Source organism: Panthera onca, chromosome B4 (assembly GCF_046562875.1).
Source record: "Panthera onca isolate mPanOnc1 chromosome B4, mPanOnc1 haplotype 2, whole genome shotgun sequence".
NCBI classification, from domain to species: domain Eukaryota; kingdom Metazoa; phylum Chordata; class Mammalia; order Carnivora; family Felidae; genus Panthera; species Panthera onca.
The window spans coordinates 104,324,034-104,342,617 of NC_138345.1; positions in this window are offsets into that span (position 1 = coordinate 104,324,034).

Genomic DNA, 18,584 nt, shown 5'->3' on the forward strand with positions numbered 1-18,584 from the left:
ATATTGTGTTTTAAAGCCACTTCCTAAATTCAAATCCAAGCTAAATTTCTTGTTTGATAAACCAACCTTCAATATTGAACCTCTCAGTTACCTCATCTTTAAAATTAGGAAATTAGATGACAATGATAATAATACAAACAATTATATGATATTTGCTATGTTTCAGATGCTATTCTAAGGCATACATGTATATATATATATATATATATATATATATATATATATGTACACACACACACACACACACACATATACATCTCAGCTTATGTAATGCTCTCTATTCCGAAGCTATTGAAAAGACTAAAATAGTACATATAGAGTGCCTGGAATATGTGGTGCACGGTAAGTGACCAGTACCTGTTGCCTTTTATTACTAATGACCAGTCTTTTGGGTCAGTACATTACACTCATATTCTCAGTTAACCTTCATGATAGCCCAGTGGAACAGAAAGTGTCTGCTTTATCCAGGCATGGGAAAATTAAGGCTTAAAGAAGTTGAGCAATTTTCCCAGAGCTACTCTAGTCAGTGGTATAGCTGAGACTCAAGCTCAGACTCCAGAATCTTAAGTTCAACAGCTGTGATTTACTGCCTCCCATAGTCACCTTCCTTTTGTCATACCAAACAACATATATTGCCTAGGGTTCCAGCTGGCTACTTAAAATAATTTTAAGGGTTCTTTGTAAAGTTATGGTTGAGGTGAAGAAAAACCACAAGGATTACTGGAAGCTGGTAACTGTGGGGGACTGGTAAGTAATAGGAGGGCATCTTCCCATCTCTCTAGACCTGGAAGAACCCCAAAATACAGATCCAGAGAGGACTGGGTAGATAGGATTGCCTTCTAGGAACCACCAGCCCACTCTAACCTTAGTCACCCAGCAGGGAGTGGGAATGGCAGAAAACTCCCACTGTTCTTCCAGTCCCATCCTGACTCGAAACCAGAGGTCAAGGAAGCTCTTGGTGACATTTATACAAGTCTAGATAGAACTTAGTAGAGAGAGGGAAGGAATAGATGTGGAGGGGCACACTGACAAAATCCAGAACATTGTCCTTATAGCACATCCTTTTAAAACCTTGCAGAATATTAATTGTGTTTCAAAACTTTAATTTTCTTAAGTTTATTTATTTATTCTGAGACACAAGGAGGGGGGCAGGGGAAGAGAGAGAGAATCCCAAGTAGGCTCTACACCATCAGTGTGGAGTCCAATGCAGAGCTGGAACTCATGAACTGTGATATCATGGCCTGAGCCGAAATCAAGAGTCGGACATGTAATTGAGCCAGACAGAAGTCCCAATATATTATATCTTTTAATACACACATACACACACAACCTGGTCATAGAACGTGCTCTGTACAATTTCTAGTACACCAGTATTTTGAAGTTTACTGAGAATGTTTCATGGCTCAGCTACACTTGCTGATGCCCTCCATTACATTTTACTTATTCCAGAGAAACGTGTGAAAGTCAGCAGTGTGATTTTAGAATTAGTTTTATGAAGACATTTTCTAGAGCTAGTTCTTTGAAGAGCTGAGAGTGCTCCCAGCTGCTTCTTTCCCCTACTCCTGTCACATTTGTATAGTCTGAAAGTTTCTACTCTAGTTCCCTAATTCTGTCCAGGTCTTTATGAGATTGAGGGTTTGCCTTGAAACTGTTCCCACCACTGGTGACAAACACTGCTTGGTTCTTCCACCTGTGGTCCTCTGGGAAGTGGACCCTGCTCCCTGACACCAGCTGCTTTGCATGTGCTGCAGTGGGCTAGGTGACCTCTAGGAACCAGAAAATGACCCTTGCCTGCCATAAACCCCACAGCCTGAGCACTGCTGTGGGCTAGGATTCCCTGTTGACTGGATCTGTTCTTTGGATGTGGTCACCATTTCCAGTAACTTCCTGTTTACAAGCAGCCTTCATCTCTAACTCCCATTTTTGGATAGATGCCCTCCTCTATACAAACTAATCTCCCTGCATTTCCCATACCCAAATTCACCTGTGATAGGACACTTCTTTTAAAACCGTATAGAGTGGCAGAATTGATTATTCCACCTCATGACAAATAAGTCTTCTCTCTTTCTCTGCATTATCCCATTAGGAATAGGGCTTGGCAAAGTCATCTTTTCCTTTTATAGCTCAGTTGTCTTCTTCCCCAGTGTGGAATCAGATCTCCTACAAACTTTTCCCTTCCCTTTCTGCCTTAAAAATTTCCATACCAAAGAAACACCTGTCTTCCTGGGTAATCTATCACAACTGCTTACAATTACACCCTGACTGCCTTTCCTCATTCTAGGGGCTCTTTTTATGTTACTCTTTGGACCACAGCTACTCAATACGTTAGTATCCTTTGTCTCCTCCAAGGTACCCGCCACCAATTTCTAACTGGGCCTCAATCAAAGATATCAACATTCAGATGCCTACAACTCTTTCCTTTGGGAAGGAAGTCCCTGGAGGAAGCCTGCCAACCACCACTGCCTTCTCTCATCCATAGTGAGCAGGTGTTGAACTCCCAAAATCTTCATAACGCCCCCAGCAGCTTGAAGAAGCCACAGTGGTCATGTCCCAATTTCCAGTAATTTGGGGTCCAATCACTTGAGCGGGGGATGTTAGACAGCTGTTTAGGCATGAGTGAGAAGAGATAAAGCAGATGCTCACCATACCCTTGGAGGAGCCACTTCTAAGAAGCTAACAGAACAGGAAAGGCGTAACCATAGAGCTGGCTCAAAAGCCATGAGGGGACTTCTAAGAACTGAGCATGTACACAAAGGGTGCAACTTGCCCTTAAGTACGTTTAAGATCACAACAAAGCTTATTAAATGTCCATAACTAGGCAACACATAAATAAGTACAATTATAATGCAATGCATCATGGGTATGTGCATACGCAGAGGTCAAAATGTTTTATAACCACCAGCTGTCAATCAAAAATGTCAAAGTCAAGTTTACAAGTTAACCAAGCGTACTTAAAAGGATACAGCTAGGGCGCCTGGGTGGCTCAGTCGGTTAAGCGTCTGACTTCAGCTCAGGTCACAATCTCGAGGTCTGTGAGTTCGAGCCTTGCTTCGGGCTCTGGGCTGATGGCTCGAAGCCTGGAGCCTGCTTCTGATTCTGTGTCTCCCTCTCTCTCTGCACCTCCCCCATTCATGCTCTGTCTCTCTCTGTCTCAAAAATAAATAAACATTAAAAAAAAAAGATGCAGCTAGAGTTTTTTGGTGCCATTGCCACTATTGCTCTGGAAGTGGCCCCCTTTTACTCTTGAAAGTGTACTATACTTACCTACTCGATAAACTCTATCTCCCCATTCTGATCTTGGGTGTCCAATTCTTTGGTGCATCTGGGACAAGAACCGAGAGACCCAGTAACATACTGAAACAGCTTTAAGTTATTTTTCCCCCTTTATCATTACATAGTGTGACTGCAAACAACAGTGATAAACAAAAAGTACTTTAAAAAAAGCTGTTTCCATAAATTATGGAATTTATTTAATTCTATGCTGTCACTGAAAGAATCATTTTGTAATTAGGATTTTTTTTTTAATTTATTTATTTTTGAGACAGAGAGAGACAGAGCATGAACGGGAGAGGGTCAGAGAGAGAGGGAGCCACAGAATCCGAAACAGGCTCCAGGCTCTGGCCAGTCAGCACAGAGCCCGACGCAGGGCTCGAACTCACATAACGCGAGATCGTGACCTGAGCTGACGTCAGACGCTTAACCTACCGAGCCACCCAGGCACCCCTGTAATTAGGATTTTTAAAACCAAATTAAATTCATTTGACTTAAGAAGTAATGAGTTATAATTCATATTTCACATAACACCTGTCCATAATAAGAATAATTAAGGTAGGAAAATAGTTAATTAACAATTTTGTTAATTAAATAATCAATATGTAGAATAAGCTACTTCAATTCAAAAGGGCTTGGGGCCAAAATGTATGGTTATGTCATTATCCAAATTTGTGGCAAATGAAAATAAAATTTCACAGTTTCATAAAACCCATCTTGTATGTTTACTCTCCTAGTATCACGATTTTTGAGAAATAAATCACTCTAATTACCAGAATAGGAAAATATTAGTAAAGACATTTTTGTATAGGACTTTACAGTTTACAAACAGCTTTCACACATGGGTAATCATTCTAATAAAAAAGAAAAGATAAAACTAGGCAAAACTTATGTTCCTTTGGTTTATATCATTCCACCTTTCCTTGGAATTCTTTTTAATGATTAAACTGAAGTCACACATTAAATATTTTTTGAGCTCAACTAAAAGATACGTTTAATTTTGAAAAACTATCTCTTTTCTCAATATGTATTTAAATATGGTGTCGTTCATATGCATTCTTTCCCTGCATGAGAACAATTTGTTTCTGACCCACATTGTGAGTTTTTCAGCGCTACAAATCAACATCAGTTAAACTATTTTGACTCATTTTGATAGCAAGGGAAAACTGTTTTATTAAAAATATTTGAGGGGCACCTGGCTGACTCAGTCAGTGGAATATAGGACTCTTGATCTCAGGATTTATTTAAGTCCCACATTGGCCACAGAGCTTCCTGAACAACAACGAAAATATTTGAATACATTGGATAAAATAATTACAACATTAAATAGAATATATCATTAATAGCTATAGTAATCTCTAAATGCTATAGAGGATAGGATGGTTATATCTATGAAATTTGTTCCCTTGTGAATATGTAGAAAGTTGTTATCTTATTTAATTTTACTTGCAGCAGTGAAATATAAATAGATAGCCTGGTGTTTGTATTGTTACACAATGAGAAGTCACATTCCTATATATTCCACATAGACTATAAGGTTTCTCATTTTTAGGTTTTTACTAAGAGTCACTACATCATCTACCTTAATAATGAAGAAACCTTATTTTTATCAGGCATAGCATATAAACAGATACTGATTTCTTTCCAGTAGTGACATAAATAATGGAAGGATGGAATGACACAGCCAAATGTAGGCAATGAATGAAACCTTTATCTAGTTACACTGCTATGTGAGAAGCAATGACTGAGTTGAACCAAAGTTTTTAAACAGATGAATTCTTTAATTATATCTCTACATAGTAGTTTCACTGGTTTTCAACTCTTAAAAATTTTTTTTCAACCCTAGTGAAGTTTCAGAAATTCTCATTCCAGAAACTGTAAAAACTATTTTTTAATGTTTTATTTATCTTTGAGAGAGAGAGAGAGAGAGAGAGAGAGAGAGAGAGAGAATATGAGTGGGAGAGGAGCAGAGATAGAGGGAGACACAGAATCCAAGAAACAGGCTCCAGGCTCTGAGCTGTTAGCACAGAGCCCGATGTGGGACTCGAACTTGTGAACCACAAGATCATGACATGAGCCAAAGTCAGACACTTAACTGACTGAGGCACCCAGGTGCCCCTGTAAAAACTATTAAACAGAACTTTAGTTTCCATAAAAACATTTGGAGCCAAATTTTACTGAGATTCAGGATGATAAATGAAAGCTTAATTATTTGAGCTAGAATTATATTTATCTGAACACTTTAATAGCACTCTTGTTATAGGTTCCATTACTATTTTGCATTTCTAAGGATTTCCACTCAATTTCCACTTGAAAATTCTGACCTAATTATCACAGCATTTCATAAAACTTAAAACCCGTTACCGCTATGATCAACCTTCTTAATATTTTCTCATTTATTTAATGTATTTTATAAAGAAATTCATTTCAAACTACTGAAAGCTTGTCTTCATAACTTAGTAGTTTACCCCTCTTAAAAAGTGTTTTTGTATGTTAGTTTTGTATGTTTGTATTTGTATGTTAGTTCTATTGGTTCTAATTCACTTTAGATTTACTTCACCCAAGTACAAATGAACTTTTTATAAGTATTCAAATTTATTTAAATTCGTTTCCAATACGTGCCTGTCTCTAGAGCTCTTTCCATGTTTTGTTCTACTCATCTTTTCTCTCTCTATTATCAACCTCTCCTCTTCTTTTGACTCCTTATTATTACAAGTATATAAACTTACCCAAGTCCCATCCATCTTTGAAATTCCTCCTAGGACCCATCTACTCTACTAATTACTACCTTAGATCTCTTCTTATTTTCAGTCACACTTCTTGACATATTCACCTGTCACCTGTCCATTTCATTAGCCCCCACTCATCCCAACACCCACACCGATATTCTCTAAGTAAGGTCAGCTTTGAGCTTCATGTTGCTAAACCAAAAGAATGCTTGACAGGCTTTATCTAATTTGAGCTCGAGACACAGTTGGCAATGTCGACAAATCCTGTCTCCCAGAACTCTCTCTTCCTTGACTTTCTTAAAACCAAATTCCCTGACTTTACTCCTGACCAGAATGATGACATTTCTTGGTTTGCTCAGGAGAGACTTGGATTATGCTTGCTGGTATGGTGTCACACCCAGTTTTTATTTGTCCACAAATTTTTTATTTTTTTAATAAAATATAACTATTAATTCTTGCATTAAGTATGGCAAGATGTGTTTGGGAAACTACTACTTTGAAATGTCCAGCTTCAGCTCTGGTCTTGTCCAGCATAGGCAGCACAAGGAATTCTCATTTTAATATCACTTTACACATTAGTATTACAATATTGCCATATTAAAATATCCTTGGACATAGTTTCATGGAGACTTTGGCTTAAATTTATGTTCACAACATATTCGAACAGAGAAAAAGATAGAGATAGTATGATTAGTCCCTAATTAATTATTTCTGTGCCCTTCCCAAATAGATGTTCAAGCTCTTAGAAAATGTATGAACTGAATCCTCGGGATCATCGTTCTGAAATACACAGTCTTCTACTACACTTTGAAAAATTCATTTTCAATTTTCTTTAATCTGAACTTTCTAGCTATTCTGGGTGTTTTTCTTTCTCTTTCACACACACACACACACACACACACACACGCACACACACACTAAAAGGCTCGCCTACTATTTGATTTGCTTTTGGCTTATTATGCTTCACCACTGATTTCCTGTAGTTGAAGAGCTGAATCATCCACTCAGGGCACATACTTTTAAAAAATATTCATTTCCTTGTCAGGGACAGTGGTAGATAGATTGTGACTTGCACAGCTCATATTTATTAAAGTTGATGATGAGAAATACGTGTTTGCCGACTTGGGCATTTGTCCTTGAGCACACTGTGCTGTTAAAGTCACTTTTAATATTAAGAGAACACTTGCTATTCTCAATATCTGGGTTTAGAGTTCTGGAAACTCTATTCTCTTTCTCTAAAGACTTATATAACCATATTAATAACAAACTGATGCATTCAAGAAGCTGGACTGGGATATGGGGGAAACTGTTACTGTTTTTCTACTACCCAGAATCTTCAAGGCTGTATTTCAAACACTTCATTTTGTTTTTTAAAACAAAATCTAGATTCTCCACACTTCTGTTTATTTTCCCTACCAAGAGACATAATTATTCTGACCAAACTTTTTACATTTCTATTCATCTAGTATCACTAAAATGATTTGAAAATCAGTATATTTTTTAAGCTTTTTTTTTAAAAAAATTAATTCACAGAAAGTCCTTCAACAATGTAAATATTATGCAACTCTTAAAAAATGAAATGGATTTTTAAGCATATCTTTAGAAATTTAGGGAAGATAACTTGGGGCACCTGGGTGGCTCAGTCAGTTAAGCGTCCTACTTCCACTCAGGTCATAATCTTACGGTTAGTGGGTTTGAGCCCTGCATCAGGCTCTGTGCTGACAGCTCAGAGACTGGATCCTGCTTCAGTTCCGTCTCCCTCACTCTCTGCCCCACTCCCCACTCATGCTTTCTCAAAAATAAACAGTAAAAAAATTTTTTTAAAGAAATTTAGGGAAGATAACCAATAAAAACTATTGAAAATACATGGATTTGACCTGAACAATCATAAAGTACTAAGCAAATGTAGAATAATACAGTTATTGTTATTACTCAATTGGGCACTGGAATTATTGTTATTCTGTGTAGGTGGTCAACAGTGAAGGGAGGAATAGGATCTTGGGAGAAAGCAGATCCTGAGGGCACTCTCTGTAGTGCTTACACATCCCTGTGAAACAGTCTGGATAAAGCCCTGTGTGCTCTCCCTCAGCTCTGTAGCTAAGCTACGTGCTTCAATTGCCACAGCTTCTTTGACCCTGTTTTATTAAATTCCACACTAGCGCCAGCATGTGAAGTTGCTAGGGACATAATTTGTAAAGAAACTTCTTCAGAACCCCAAGTGGTTTCCTCTGGATTAATAAGTAGCTCAATGCAATTTAATTCATTTCAAATCAATGATGCTACCAATGTATCTGTGGAAGAAATTGTGCTTATCTCTATTTAACATTTGGTGAACAAATTACCTATTTGTGCTGCTCGCTCCTCTCAGTCCTTAAATGCTTTTAATTCCAATGTGAACAGAGTTATCTGTCTGCACAATTCCAGCCTTTAACATGTCGTTAAAGTTTTGCAATAGCTTTCTAACCTCCCATAACCACTTTTGGTGTCTTGCATCAACTCATGCCAAGAGCGCTTGTCTAAGACAGTGATCCCTCCATGGTGCTTTTGGCTCAGAAAAGGCCATTAACTTATGAAAGTCACAGAATCTTTCCTTTTGGGTTTCTGAAATTCCCTAATAATGATTATCCCGATCAATCATTTGTCAAAATCATATTCTGTATTATAATGCTGATTCTGTGAGTGTGTGTGAGTCATGTATCTGCAATTATATTCCAAGCTGCTTATGGAGAGAAAACTTAGATTTTAATTTTTGACTTCTAGCCATCTTTTAAATCATGCCCGGTGTGTTCTAAGAACAATACATATCTCTGATCTCTAATTGCACAGCACTTCCTGCTAGGTATTGTCATCACTTGTATTAGGGAAACTAGGTAACACAGAGATGTGGGCTTGTCTAAATCCACACTCCTGACAAAGTGACAAAACCACAATTCAAACTAAAGACGCTTGGCCCCAAAGCCCTCTGTCTTCACACCACAACATACTGCCTTCCAGACACTTGTGTTCATTTTTTTGTGAAATTTGGTATCAAGAAAACAAAATTATCAGCAAGAGGATACACACTGGATGAAAGAAAAACCATTGAGACTGCTGCTACCTTCTCTGTTTGCTTGATTATTAGGGCCCGGAAGGAGCAGCAAAGCAAAGAATCATAAAGCAGATGGCAGGGGAAAGATTCAGCTGGAATGGGGACACTGCACATTGGTCTTGTATGACACATTTTCCAAGATTCAGTAAAATGTAAAGAAATTGTAATAGTACGGGCACCTGGGTGGCTCAGTCGGTTAAGCATCCCACTTCAACCACGGTCATGATTTCAGTTTATGGGTTCGAGCCCCACATCAGGTTCTGTGCTGACATCTCAGGGCCTGGAGCCTGCTTCAGATTCTGTGTCTCCCCCAACCCTGCCCTGCTTGTGCTCTCTCTTTCAAAAATAAACGTAAAAAATATATTAGGGGCGCCTGGGTGGCTCAGTCGGTTGGGCGTCCGACTTCGGCTCAGGTCATGATCTCGCAGTCCGTGAGTTCAAGCCCCGCGTCGGACTCTGTGCTGACAGCTCAGAGCCTGGAGCCTGTTTCAGATTCTATGTCTCCCTCTTCCTCTGACCCTCCCCTGTTCATGCTCTCTCTCTCTGTCTGTCTCAAAAATAAATAAATGTTAAAAAAAAATTTTTTTTTAAATATATTAAAAAAAGAAAAATAGTAATAGAAATAAGCCTGCCTTACTTAGACACCAATTTGTAAGGTAATTGAGGAGGGGGAAAAAAAGCACAAAGAGAATCGGCATCTGATCATTAACATTCTCTCCAGGCTAATAGAAGAAGTAAAAGAATCTTTAGGCCCTTTTCCTTGAGTGTTGAAACTCAGGCAGAGTAACTTTTCCAACAGGAAATGCCACTGGCTGCTGGGAATTTTTGGTGGCCTTTGTTCATAGACACGGAGAAGGCAGTGCATATAGAATACAGGGCTTTTCTGAAATCCTAGGTCCACGCTAGACAAAATGTTTCCTACATGTCTATTGAACATTTTGCCTGATCTCATGTTTAGTCCATTAGAAAAAATTCCCTTCATCCCACTGGCAAGAGAGTAGAAATCTTTTTTTGTTCTGGAGACTTGTAGACATGAATTCCTTAATTTAAAAAGGGAGTCTTTTAGTATTCAGTTTCTGTGCTACCTAATCAGCCCTTGACAGTCAGACAAAGACAAAAATTAAATTTTTTTTCATAGAAGATACCACAAAAAATGAGTTACCTGTCATTTTATGAAATGTTGGAATTAGCAACATCTACGTTCATGACTTTGAAAATCTCTGTTAGAAGCGTAAACAAAGTGTACTATCGGGACTCTAGTTATGACACTCAAGTTCCCTGTAGAAATCATCTGATCCCTTTTCCACCCGCAGGGCCATTTGGCATTCCTGCCCATTTGATCAGTTCTCACAAGTCACAGTTTTAGCAGTGTGGAGGGCCTTTGTGAATGCACATGTTACATGAATTTTACATGCATACAAAATTGTAGAAGTCTTAAAATCCTTTTGACGGAAATTTTATGTGACAGTCTCTTTTGTAGGAAGGAAAGCAGGAGTTGTCTGCCAGGGATAGTAGTTCAGTGAATTTTATCAATTTCCAACACTATAGGAGAGAAAACATTAGAGAACCAACTGGAATAGGAAAGATTAGTAGTATTCCATAATAGAATATGGTCTCTAAACTTAATAGTACCCTCTAAGGGTGCAGCTTTCATTTTTTTAAAAAGAAAATATTAATATAAAAGACAGGCAATTATTAATATTACTATTCATTCTTGCTCTTTTTTTTTTTTTTTTTTCTGGACACAATGCAACCTCATTTCCCTGACAAGCTAAATAATTGAGAGGAAAAACCAAGGATTGGCCAAAATATGTCAAATAAGACAAAGCCCACTTTATAAAAACATGATGGCGAGTGACCATCTATATTACCAATGTAAATTTGATTCACCATGGAAATATAATGTGGCAAAAAAAAAAAAAAAGGCTAATTTTCAAAGACAAGCCCAATTCTGATATATTCTGATATAATTCTCACATGTCCACAATTTAGAGAACGATAGTAGATTGGAAATATGATATAATTGTACTTTTTGTGATAAATATATTGCGATAGGATTGCAATCATTGTTGCTATTGTTGACTGCAAATGCAGCTGGAAACAGCGTAAATCACACTGTGCAGATGCAAATTAGAGCTGCAAGTAACCCAAGTGTAATGGAGTCCCTGTGATCAGCATCTCACTCTCTTGTGCCTTTCCTGAATCATCCCAAGAAATTTTTGCACTCCCTACCTCAGAGTGGATCCAATTCTAGAAAGCAACAGTTTGCAATGTAGATTTTACCAAAGTGGAAATTCATTGCAACCACATAGCCAAACTTAAGACTATTCACAAACACCTTCTGGTCTATTCCCCTTTGTTAGCTCTCTTTCCACAAAGGTCTCTCCAGACTCCAGGGCCACAGCTTCTTTATAAACCCCTTGGAATCTGCTCATTAGTTTCTTCTTCAGCAGAATTCACCTACCTATCAGATTTCCTAGTTTTGCAAATTTCATCATTCCTATCACCCAGCTCAGCAAACAATGCTTTGGGGACTTGAAATATTAAACACTTTTTCCCTGTCACAAATAATGTATTTTATTCACAAGTAATACAGATATCTGAAGATAAATGATATTTATGGATTGGAGCATGAGAGAAAAAAAAAACATTATAGGATAAATTTATAGGAATTTATCGGCACAAATTGGTTAAACAGGCCACCAAGAAAGGGAGGGGGCAGAATATTGATGAATGAGACAGAAAGGGTCTTATTTATTAAGTTCTGCCACATGGTAGCAATGTCTCTCCGTTTGTGATATACCTTTATTAAAATTTATTTATCAAAAATTTATTTATTTATTCAAAGCCAAGGTTCAGAGAGATGATATTTGTAATACTTGTGTCTAAAGAGAAATTGTATTCAAAATATTTTAAATTCAAAAATTCCAGCAAGACAAAGATAGATGATTCTTTTAAAGAGAATAGACAAATGACTTGAATAAGCACTTCACAAAAGAGGAAATCTAAGCGGCCTTTAAACATCCGAAGAGGTGTTGCATATCCTTAATGAAAATGAGCAGTGAGATACCAATCCTCACCTTAAGAAATAGTTGACAATGCCACATGTTGGTGAGGATAAAGAGCCATTGGATATTGCTCCAAGGAGGATAAGTACAATCTCTTTGGAAAACTGTTGGATGGTATCTAACAAAACTAACTGTAATCATTTACTCCTGGGTATATACACAGCAAGTAAACATGCACACAGAAATGTGTAATCTGAGCACAACACTAAATTAATAGCTGCATTCTTCATAATAACTCTAAACTGGAAACAACCTAAGTAATCATCAGCAGTAATAAGTAAATAGTGTCACATTCTTAAAATGGAATATTGTACCACAATGAAAAAAAAAAAAAATCAATGCATTATGTTGGGCAAAAGAATCCAGGCAAAAAATCATATACCAAAAGATCTAAAGATCTGAAGATATAAAAACATTGTAATAGGTCAACTTATAAGATATCAGAAAGCTTATTGTACATAAGTTCAGCTTAAACTCACCTTTCATGAATAATTGAGATAAAAGGCTTATTTAGTTCCCTATTAGGGTTATCGTAAATTACTAACCACCCTATCTCTCTTCTGTGACCTCGCCTGCTTGCTAAATAGATAACCTGGGATGCAAAACGCTCCCCCACCCCCTCTACCAAGATCTGGCCTAGGCAAGACCAACATGTAAAAAGTCAGGTACTCGCTGCCCTTTGGCATCTCAGGTGTCTAACTATGATTGGTCATTTTAAACCCTCTTAGGACAAAGAACTTTAAATTGATAGGTTCCCGCCAAAACTAACGTCTGTGTGTCACAATATAATTGGCTACCATGAAACGCCATAAATTGTAATTGGTTAACCAAATAATGATGTATTCTGACTTGCTAAAATCCATATAAGCTCACTGCTACCTTTGTTGGGGCCATTCTCTGCACTTTTCTCCTTAAGATCAGGAGCTCAGGGGGCGCCTGGGTGGCTCAGTCGGTTGAGCAGCCGACTTCGGCTCAGGTCATGATCTCACTATCCGTGAGTTCGAGTCCCGCGTCGGGCTCTGTGCTGACAGCTCAGAGCCTGGAGCCTGTTTCAGATTCTGTGTCTCCCTCTCTCTGACCCTCCCCCATTCATGCTCTGTCTCTCTGTCTCAAAAATAAATAAACGTTAAAAAAAAAAAAAAAAAGATCAGGAGATCAGGTTTGGCCCTGCCATGAATAAAATCTTGCCTCGCTTCTATTCGCCATCTGGTCATTTTTTCGACAGCACCCTGTCTGAACATCACATACTGTTTAAATCCACCCGTGTAAAATGCAAAAAGGGCAACAAAACTAATGTACAATGATGCAAGTTGGAATAGCGGTCATCTGCGGGGACATCACGGGAACAGGCATGAGGGAGTCTTCTCATGGTACGAGGTCTGTAGTGTATTTTGATATAGGTTACATAAGTGTATTTATTTCAATACTTAATCAAGCAGTACAGTTATGATTTGTGCACTGTTATGTATGTACAATGCAGTTTGATATAAAAGTTAAAAAATAAATTCAGTGACATTTTGAATTTCCTTCCAGTCTTGTCACCCCAACAAAAGCAAACGTAGAATGTCTGCTGCTTCAGTTTTTCTGTGTTCAAGATATAGATGCTTCAATTCATTCACTTGTTGCCATTGGCTGTGTTTATCTATGCAGTAGCACCCATTTGAAATTATACATAATTAGAAGGGAGAGAACAGACTGCCTATCAAATTTGCAAAGATTACAGGATGATGGTGCTGGTAAAAGTACATGAATCAGACACTCTTTCTTCCTCATGCTGGAAGGAAGGCCCAGAACAATCTTTTGGGAGGCAGTCTCATATATTAAAAAAAAAAATCTTTAAAAATATTACATACCCTTTGACCTAGTGTGCTACTTCCTACTGTTCTCTATCCAGAGGCAATAAAAATTCTGACAAAGATTAATGCACAGATATGTTCATTGTCGCATTACTTTTAATAGCAATATATTGGGAACAACCTACATGTTCAACGTTTGGAAAATGATTAAAAGAATATTGGCACATCTTTCTGCTTTTGGGAGACTAGGTAGGCATAGATTTAAATACTGATTCTCTCTCTTCTCTGTGTCTTGACTGTGTCTAAGTTAGTTCACTTATCTTAGACTTCATTTTATCAAATGCAGAATGGGGCTGATAATACCTTTTCAAGTGAATTGTGGTCAAGAGTAGATATGATGATATATTTAAAGTGCCTGGCACATATGGGACACTGAAACGTGGTGCTTAAGAAAAGTTTTCCAAATAAATGTTTGTGTGAATCAAATTATATGAATTGGTCTGAATATTTTGGGGGAAAATCTGTACGTAAAATTTAGGATAGCGGCGCCTGGGTAGCTTAGTTGGTTAAACATCAGACTCTTGATTTCAGCTCAGGCCATGATCTCATGGTTTGTGAGTTCAACTCCATTGTCGGCTCTGTGCTGGTAGCACAAGGAGCCTGCTTGGGATTCTCTCTCTCCTTTCTCTCTGCCCCTCTTCCATTCATGCTGTCTCTGTCTCTCTCAAAATAAATAAACTTAAAAAATTCAGGTTATTACTATGCTCATTCCCTTGATTCTGACATGCTTGGGCAGGGTGCTTTGCTCCTTCTTCATACTTGACCTGAATTTGGAGCCTGGATTCTGTAAACTGAACCTCATCAGGTAAATAAGGCTCCTTTCCCAAAAGTAGAAACAGATTTGCACACAAGCAGCAGGGCCTGGGGATATTGCCCTCAGGGAAGCCTTCAGAATTGCAGAAGCCTCTTTATCAGCAAGCACTGCAAAAGCCTGAGCCGATAGATTACATGGGCCACCTAAGGGGATTTTCCCCCACCGGTTCAGGAAAACTAGGCAGTGTTGTTTGGTGTGAACAGTTTAACAATAAGCTGGAAGGCACTTAGAGGAACATTACATGTTTACTCACTTATAAACAAATACAGACTGAAAAGACAAGACCTTCAGATGTGATAAGGTAGAACTGAAGTAATTCCTCAATAAATAATACGAAAATTTATTGAGCTTCCAGGTGCTAAGCATGGATCTTCATACTTCAGTTCATGAACTCATGAATTAGTTCTGTGAGTTGGTTCTATTATTAAATCGACTTGATGAAGGAGGAAACAGACAGATGATAAATGACTTATCTAGGGTCATACACCTAATATTGTCTGAAAACCCAGATCTAGGAAGTCTGATTTCAGAATCTGAGCTCTTCAACAATATGCAGATCTCGCTCATTGATACCTTCACTAATAACATTTTAAAACAAGTAAAGGCCACTTTTGAATGTTGGCTGGACACTAGGCTCTGTACTAAGTATTTTACAAAACTTATCTCCTTCAATCCTCACAAAACAATCTCTGATCTACATGCATTGTGTTTTTCTGCACAATTTGTGACTGGCTGATACCAAACATGAATTTGCAAACCATTTGGCTATAGTTCCTTCCACTGGAGCCACAGAAAAGTCAAGGGCATACCCCTAGTGATTATAAGTATTTTTGGTAAAGGAAAGAGAATTAAGGATAAATATGAATGTGGGACCCAAGGAATTTAACAAAAATCCTCTACCCCTGGACAAGCAGAGCAAGACTAACTCCGTTTTGTGCTACACCCACCATCTCATGTATAACCCCCACATGACCTGCTTATTGCTTAAGACACTCCCCCACCCTAGTCAAGCCGCTGAGCACACCCTTACTGGAAACCAGCTCAAATAGGAATGCGGAAGCCCTAACCGCCAAAGAATGTAAACCCTGCCTTTTGCCCGTCAAACTCGCGCGCCAATTCTGACCAGAGTGATAGGCTAGTTCAAACAGTTACAATAGGGTAAATTGTAATTCAGTTGGCCACCTGCGTGTGGACTGACATGACTAGGCAAATTTCTGTGTGTGTTACAATCTCATTGGCCACTGGCCCCTATAAAACTGCTACGCCTTTTAACCTAGGGGTCCAAGTCCCTGCTCTGCTGTGTCGGGTATACTTGGGCCCAAGCTCGAGCTTGCAAATAAACCCTCGTGCGTTTGCATCAGTATCGGCTCCTTGGTGGTCTCTCGGATTTGAAATCGGGGGCATTACAATGAAGAATTCATGCCTACACACTGAATTGATAGAAAATAGATTTTGTTACCTGGAATCCTGACCACTATTTATTCAATGGTTAAAGATTTTTGTGTACTTTCCCAATTATAGAAATTTAAGAATAAGCTACCATATAGAATGTATGATTTTATGGGATATAAAAAGCTTATATACTCCCAAATATCTCCTTCGACTACTTACTACATATATGAATTATCATCAGAATTATTCATATAATAATAGAGTGTGTAGCTCCAAGAATTGTATTAAAATGCAAATATATTACCTAATGTATTAATTTCCTATGGCTACTATAACCAGATACCACAAATATGATGGCTTCAAATAATACACCTTTATTCTCTTATGATTCTGGAGGTCAAATATCTCAAATCAGTTTCACTGGGTCAACATCAAGATATAGGCAGTGCTGTGCAACCTCCAGAGGCTCTAAGGAAGAAGCCATTGTCTTGACTTTCCAGCTTCCAGAGCTGCATTCCTTGGCCCATGACCCTCTCTCAAAACCGGCAAAACCGGCAGTATGGCATCTTGCTTCAGCGGTCACACTGCTTTATTTGTGTCAAATCTTCCTTTGCCTCTCAATTTGGGATTTCATTTAGACCCCATCTGGCCAATCTAGGATAATTTCTCCACCTCAAGACCCTTAACTATTTACATCTGCAAAGTCCATTTTGCAGCACAAGGTTACAAAGATCTCAAAGATTAATACTTACTATATTTTGGGGCCATTTTTCAGCCTATCCTGCCTGAGAAAGGTCATTATTTTCAGTAACAGCAGATAGTGAATTAAGAATCTAAAGAATGAGGAGAAAAATAAATGTATGCTGTTTAGTAGTTACAACAGGTGATAAACCTGCACAGATTATCTCAGAGTGTCACAATCAGAAGGGTTTTGAGGTTTACTAAGTACAAGTTAGAGGGGCCGTGAACTGCTATTCTATCCTCAAGATGACCCTTTGAATTTGAAAAGCTTACCTTTAAATGTTTACCTTGTGGAAAATTGGAACGCTCATACATGCTTATAGAATGTAAAATGTTACATCAGCTTTGGAGATTGTCTGACACTTCCTCAAAAGGTTAAAAAGAATTGTCATAGGGCCCAGTATTTCCACTCTTAGGCATATGCCTTGGAAAACTAAAATATGTCCATACAAATACATGTACATGAATGCTCATAGCAGCATCTGATTTAAAATAGGTGAGAGTGAAAATAAGTTGAATGTCAATTGACGAATGGATGAGTAAACCGTGGTACATCCATTCAATATATTACTGTGGAATATTATGTGGCAATAAATGAGATGAAGTACTGATACCTGTTACAACATGGATGAACCTTGAAAACATTACGCTAAGTGAAAGAAGCCAGCCACAAAGATCACATATTGCATGATTCCATTTCTACTTGATGTCCAGAATAAGCAAATCAATGGAGATAGAAAGGTGATTGGTGGTTGTCCAGCCCTGGAAGAAGAAGTACGGGTGGTGGGGGTTGTGGAGGGAGGGGGCGGTGACTGTCAATGGGTACAAGGTTTCTTTTGCGGGTGACTAAAATGTTCTAAAATTGATTGTGGTGTTAGTTGTATGACTATAAATATACTAGAAATGACTGAGTTGTACATGCATAAATGAGTGAATTATAAGTTGTATGAATTATATATCACTAAAGCTCTTAAAAATGTTTGCTTTGACTTTCATTTATACCAAAGCCTGGAGTGTCAGCTAATTCTAGAAGTATTCAGAATAAGAATCACAAAAATTTTAGTATTTAAAGAGACATGAGATATTTTCTATTTCAACCTCAGTTTACATATCATAAAACACAATAGTCACGGTCTTTCCCCAGGCCTCATAACTAGATAATAAAATTGTCCTTTAGAATCTAGACTATTCCCTACCACCTTGCATGATTAATATACACTTAATTCCAACAACCTTGCTTTAGATACACTTTAGCAAGAAGGGCTTCCAGATCCTGGTGATTCTTGACAAGACTCTGATGTAATCTTTTTTTTTTTTTTTAACTTGCCTCAATCTATTTCATTCAGGTCTTACCTCAGACATCATTCACTTAGAGGCAGACCGTGAATACCCAATAAATTAGTTTAATATGTGGTATATTTATTTATGGATTGTCCATCTTTCTTACCAGAATATAAGCTCCATAGGGTGGGGGAATTTTGTTGTAATTTGATTTAAATAGATTTTTTGAAGCACCACTTTTAAGCTTTTATTCTTTTAGTTTTATGTTTGTACATTATAGCAACTGCCAGAGAGGTAGCCCTCCTCCACAGCTTTCCTTTTCTTCCACAGTTTTACTGCTAGATC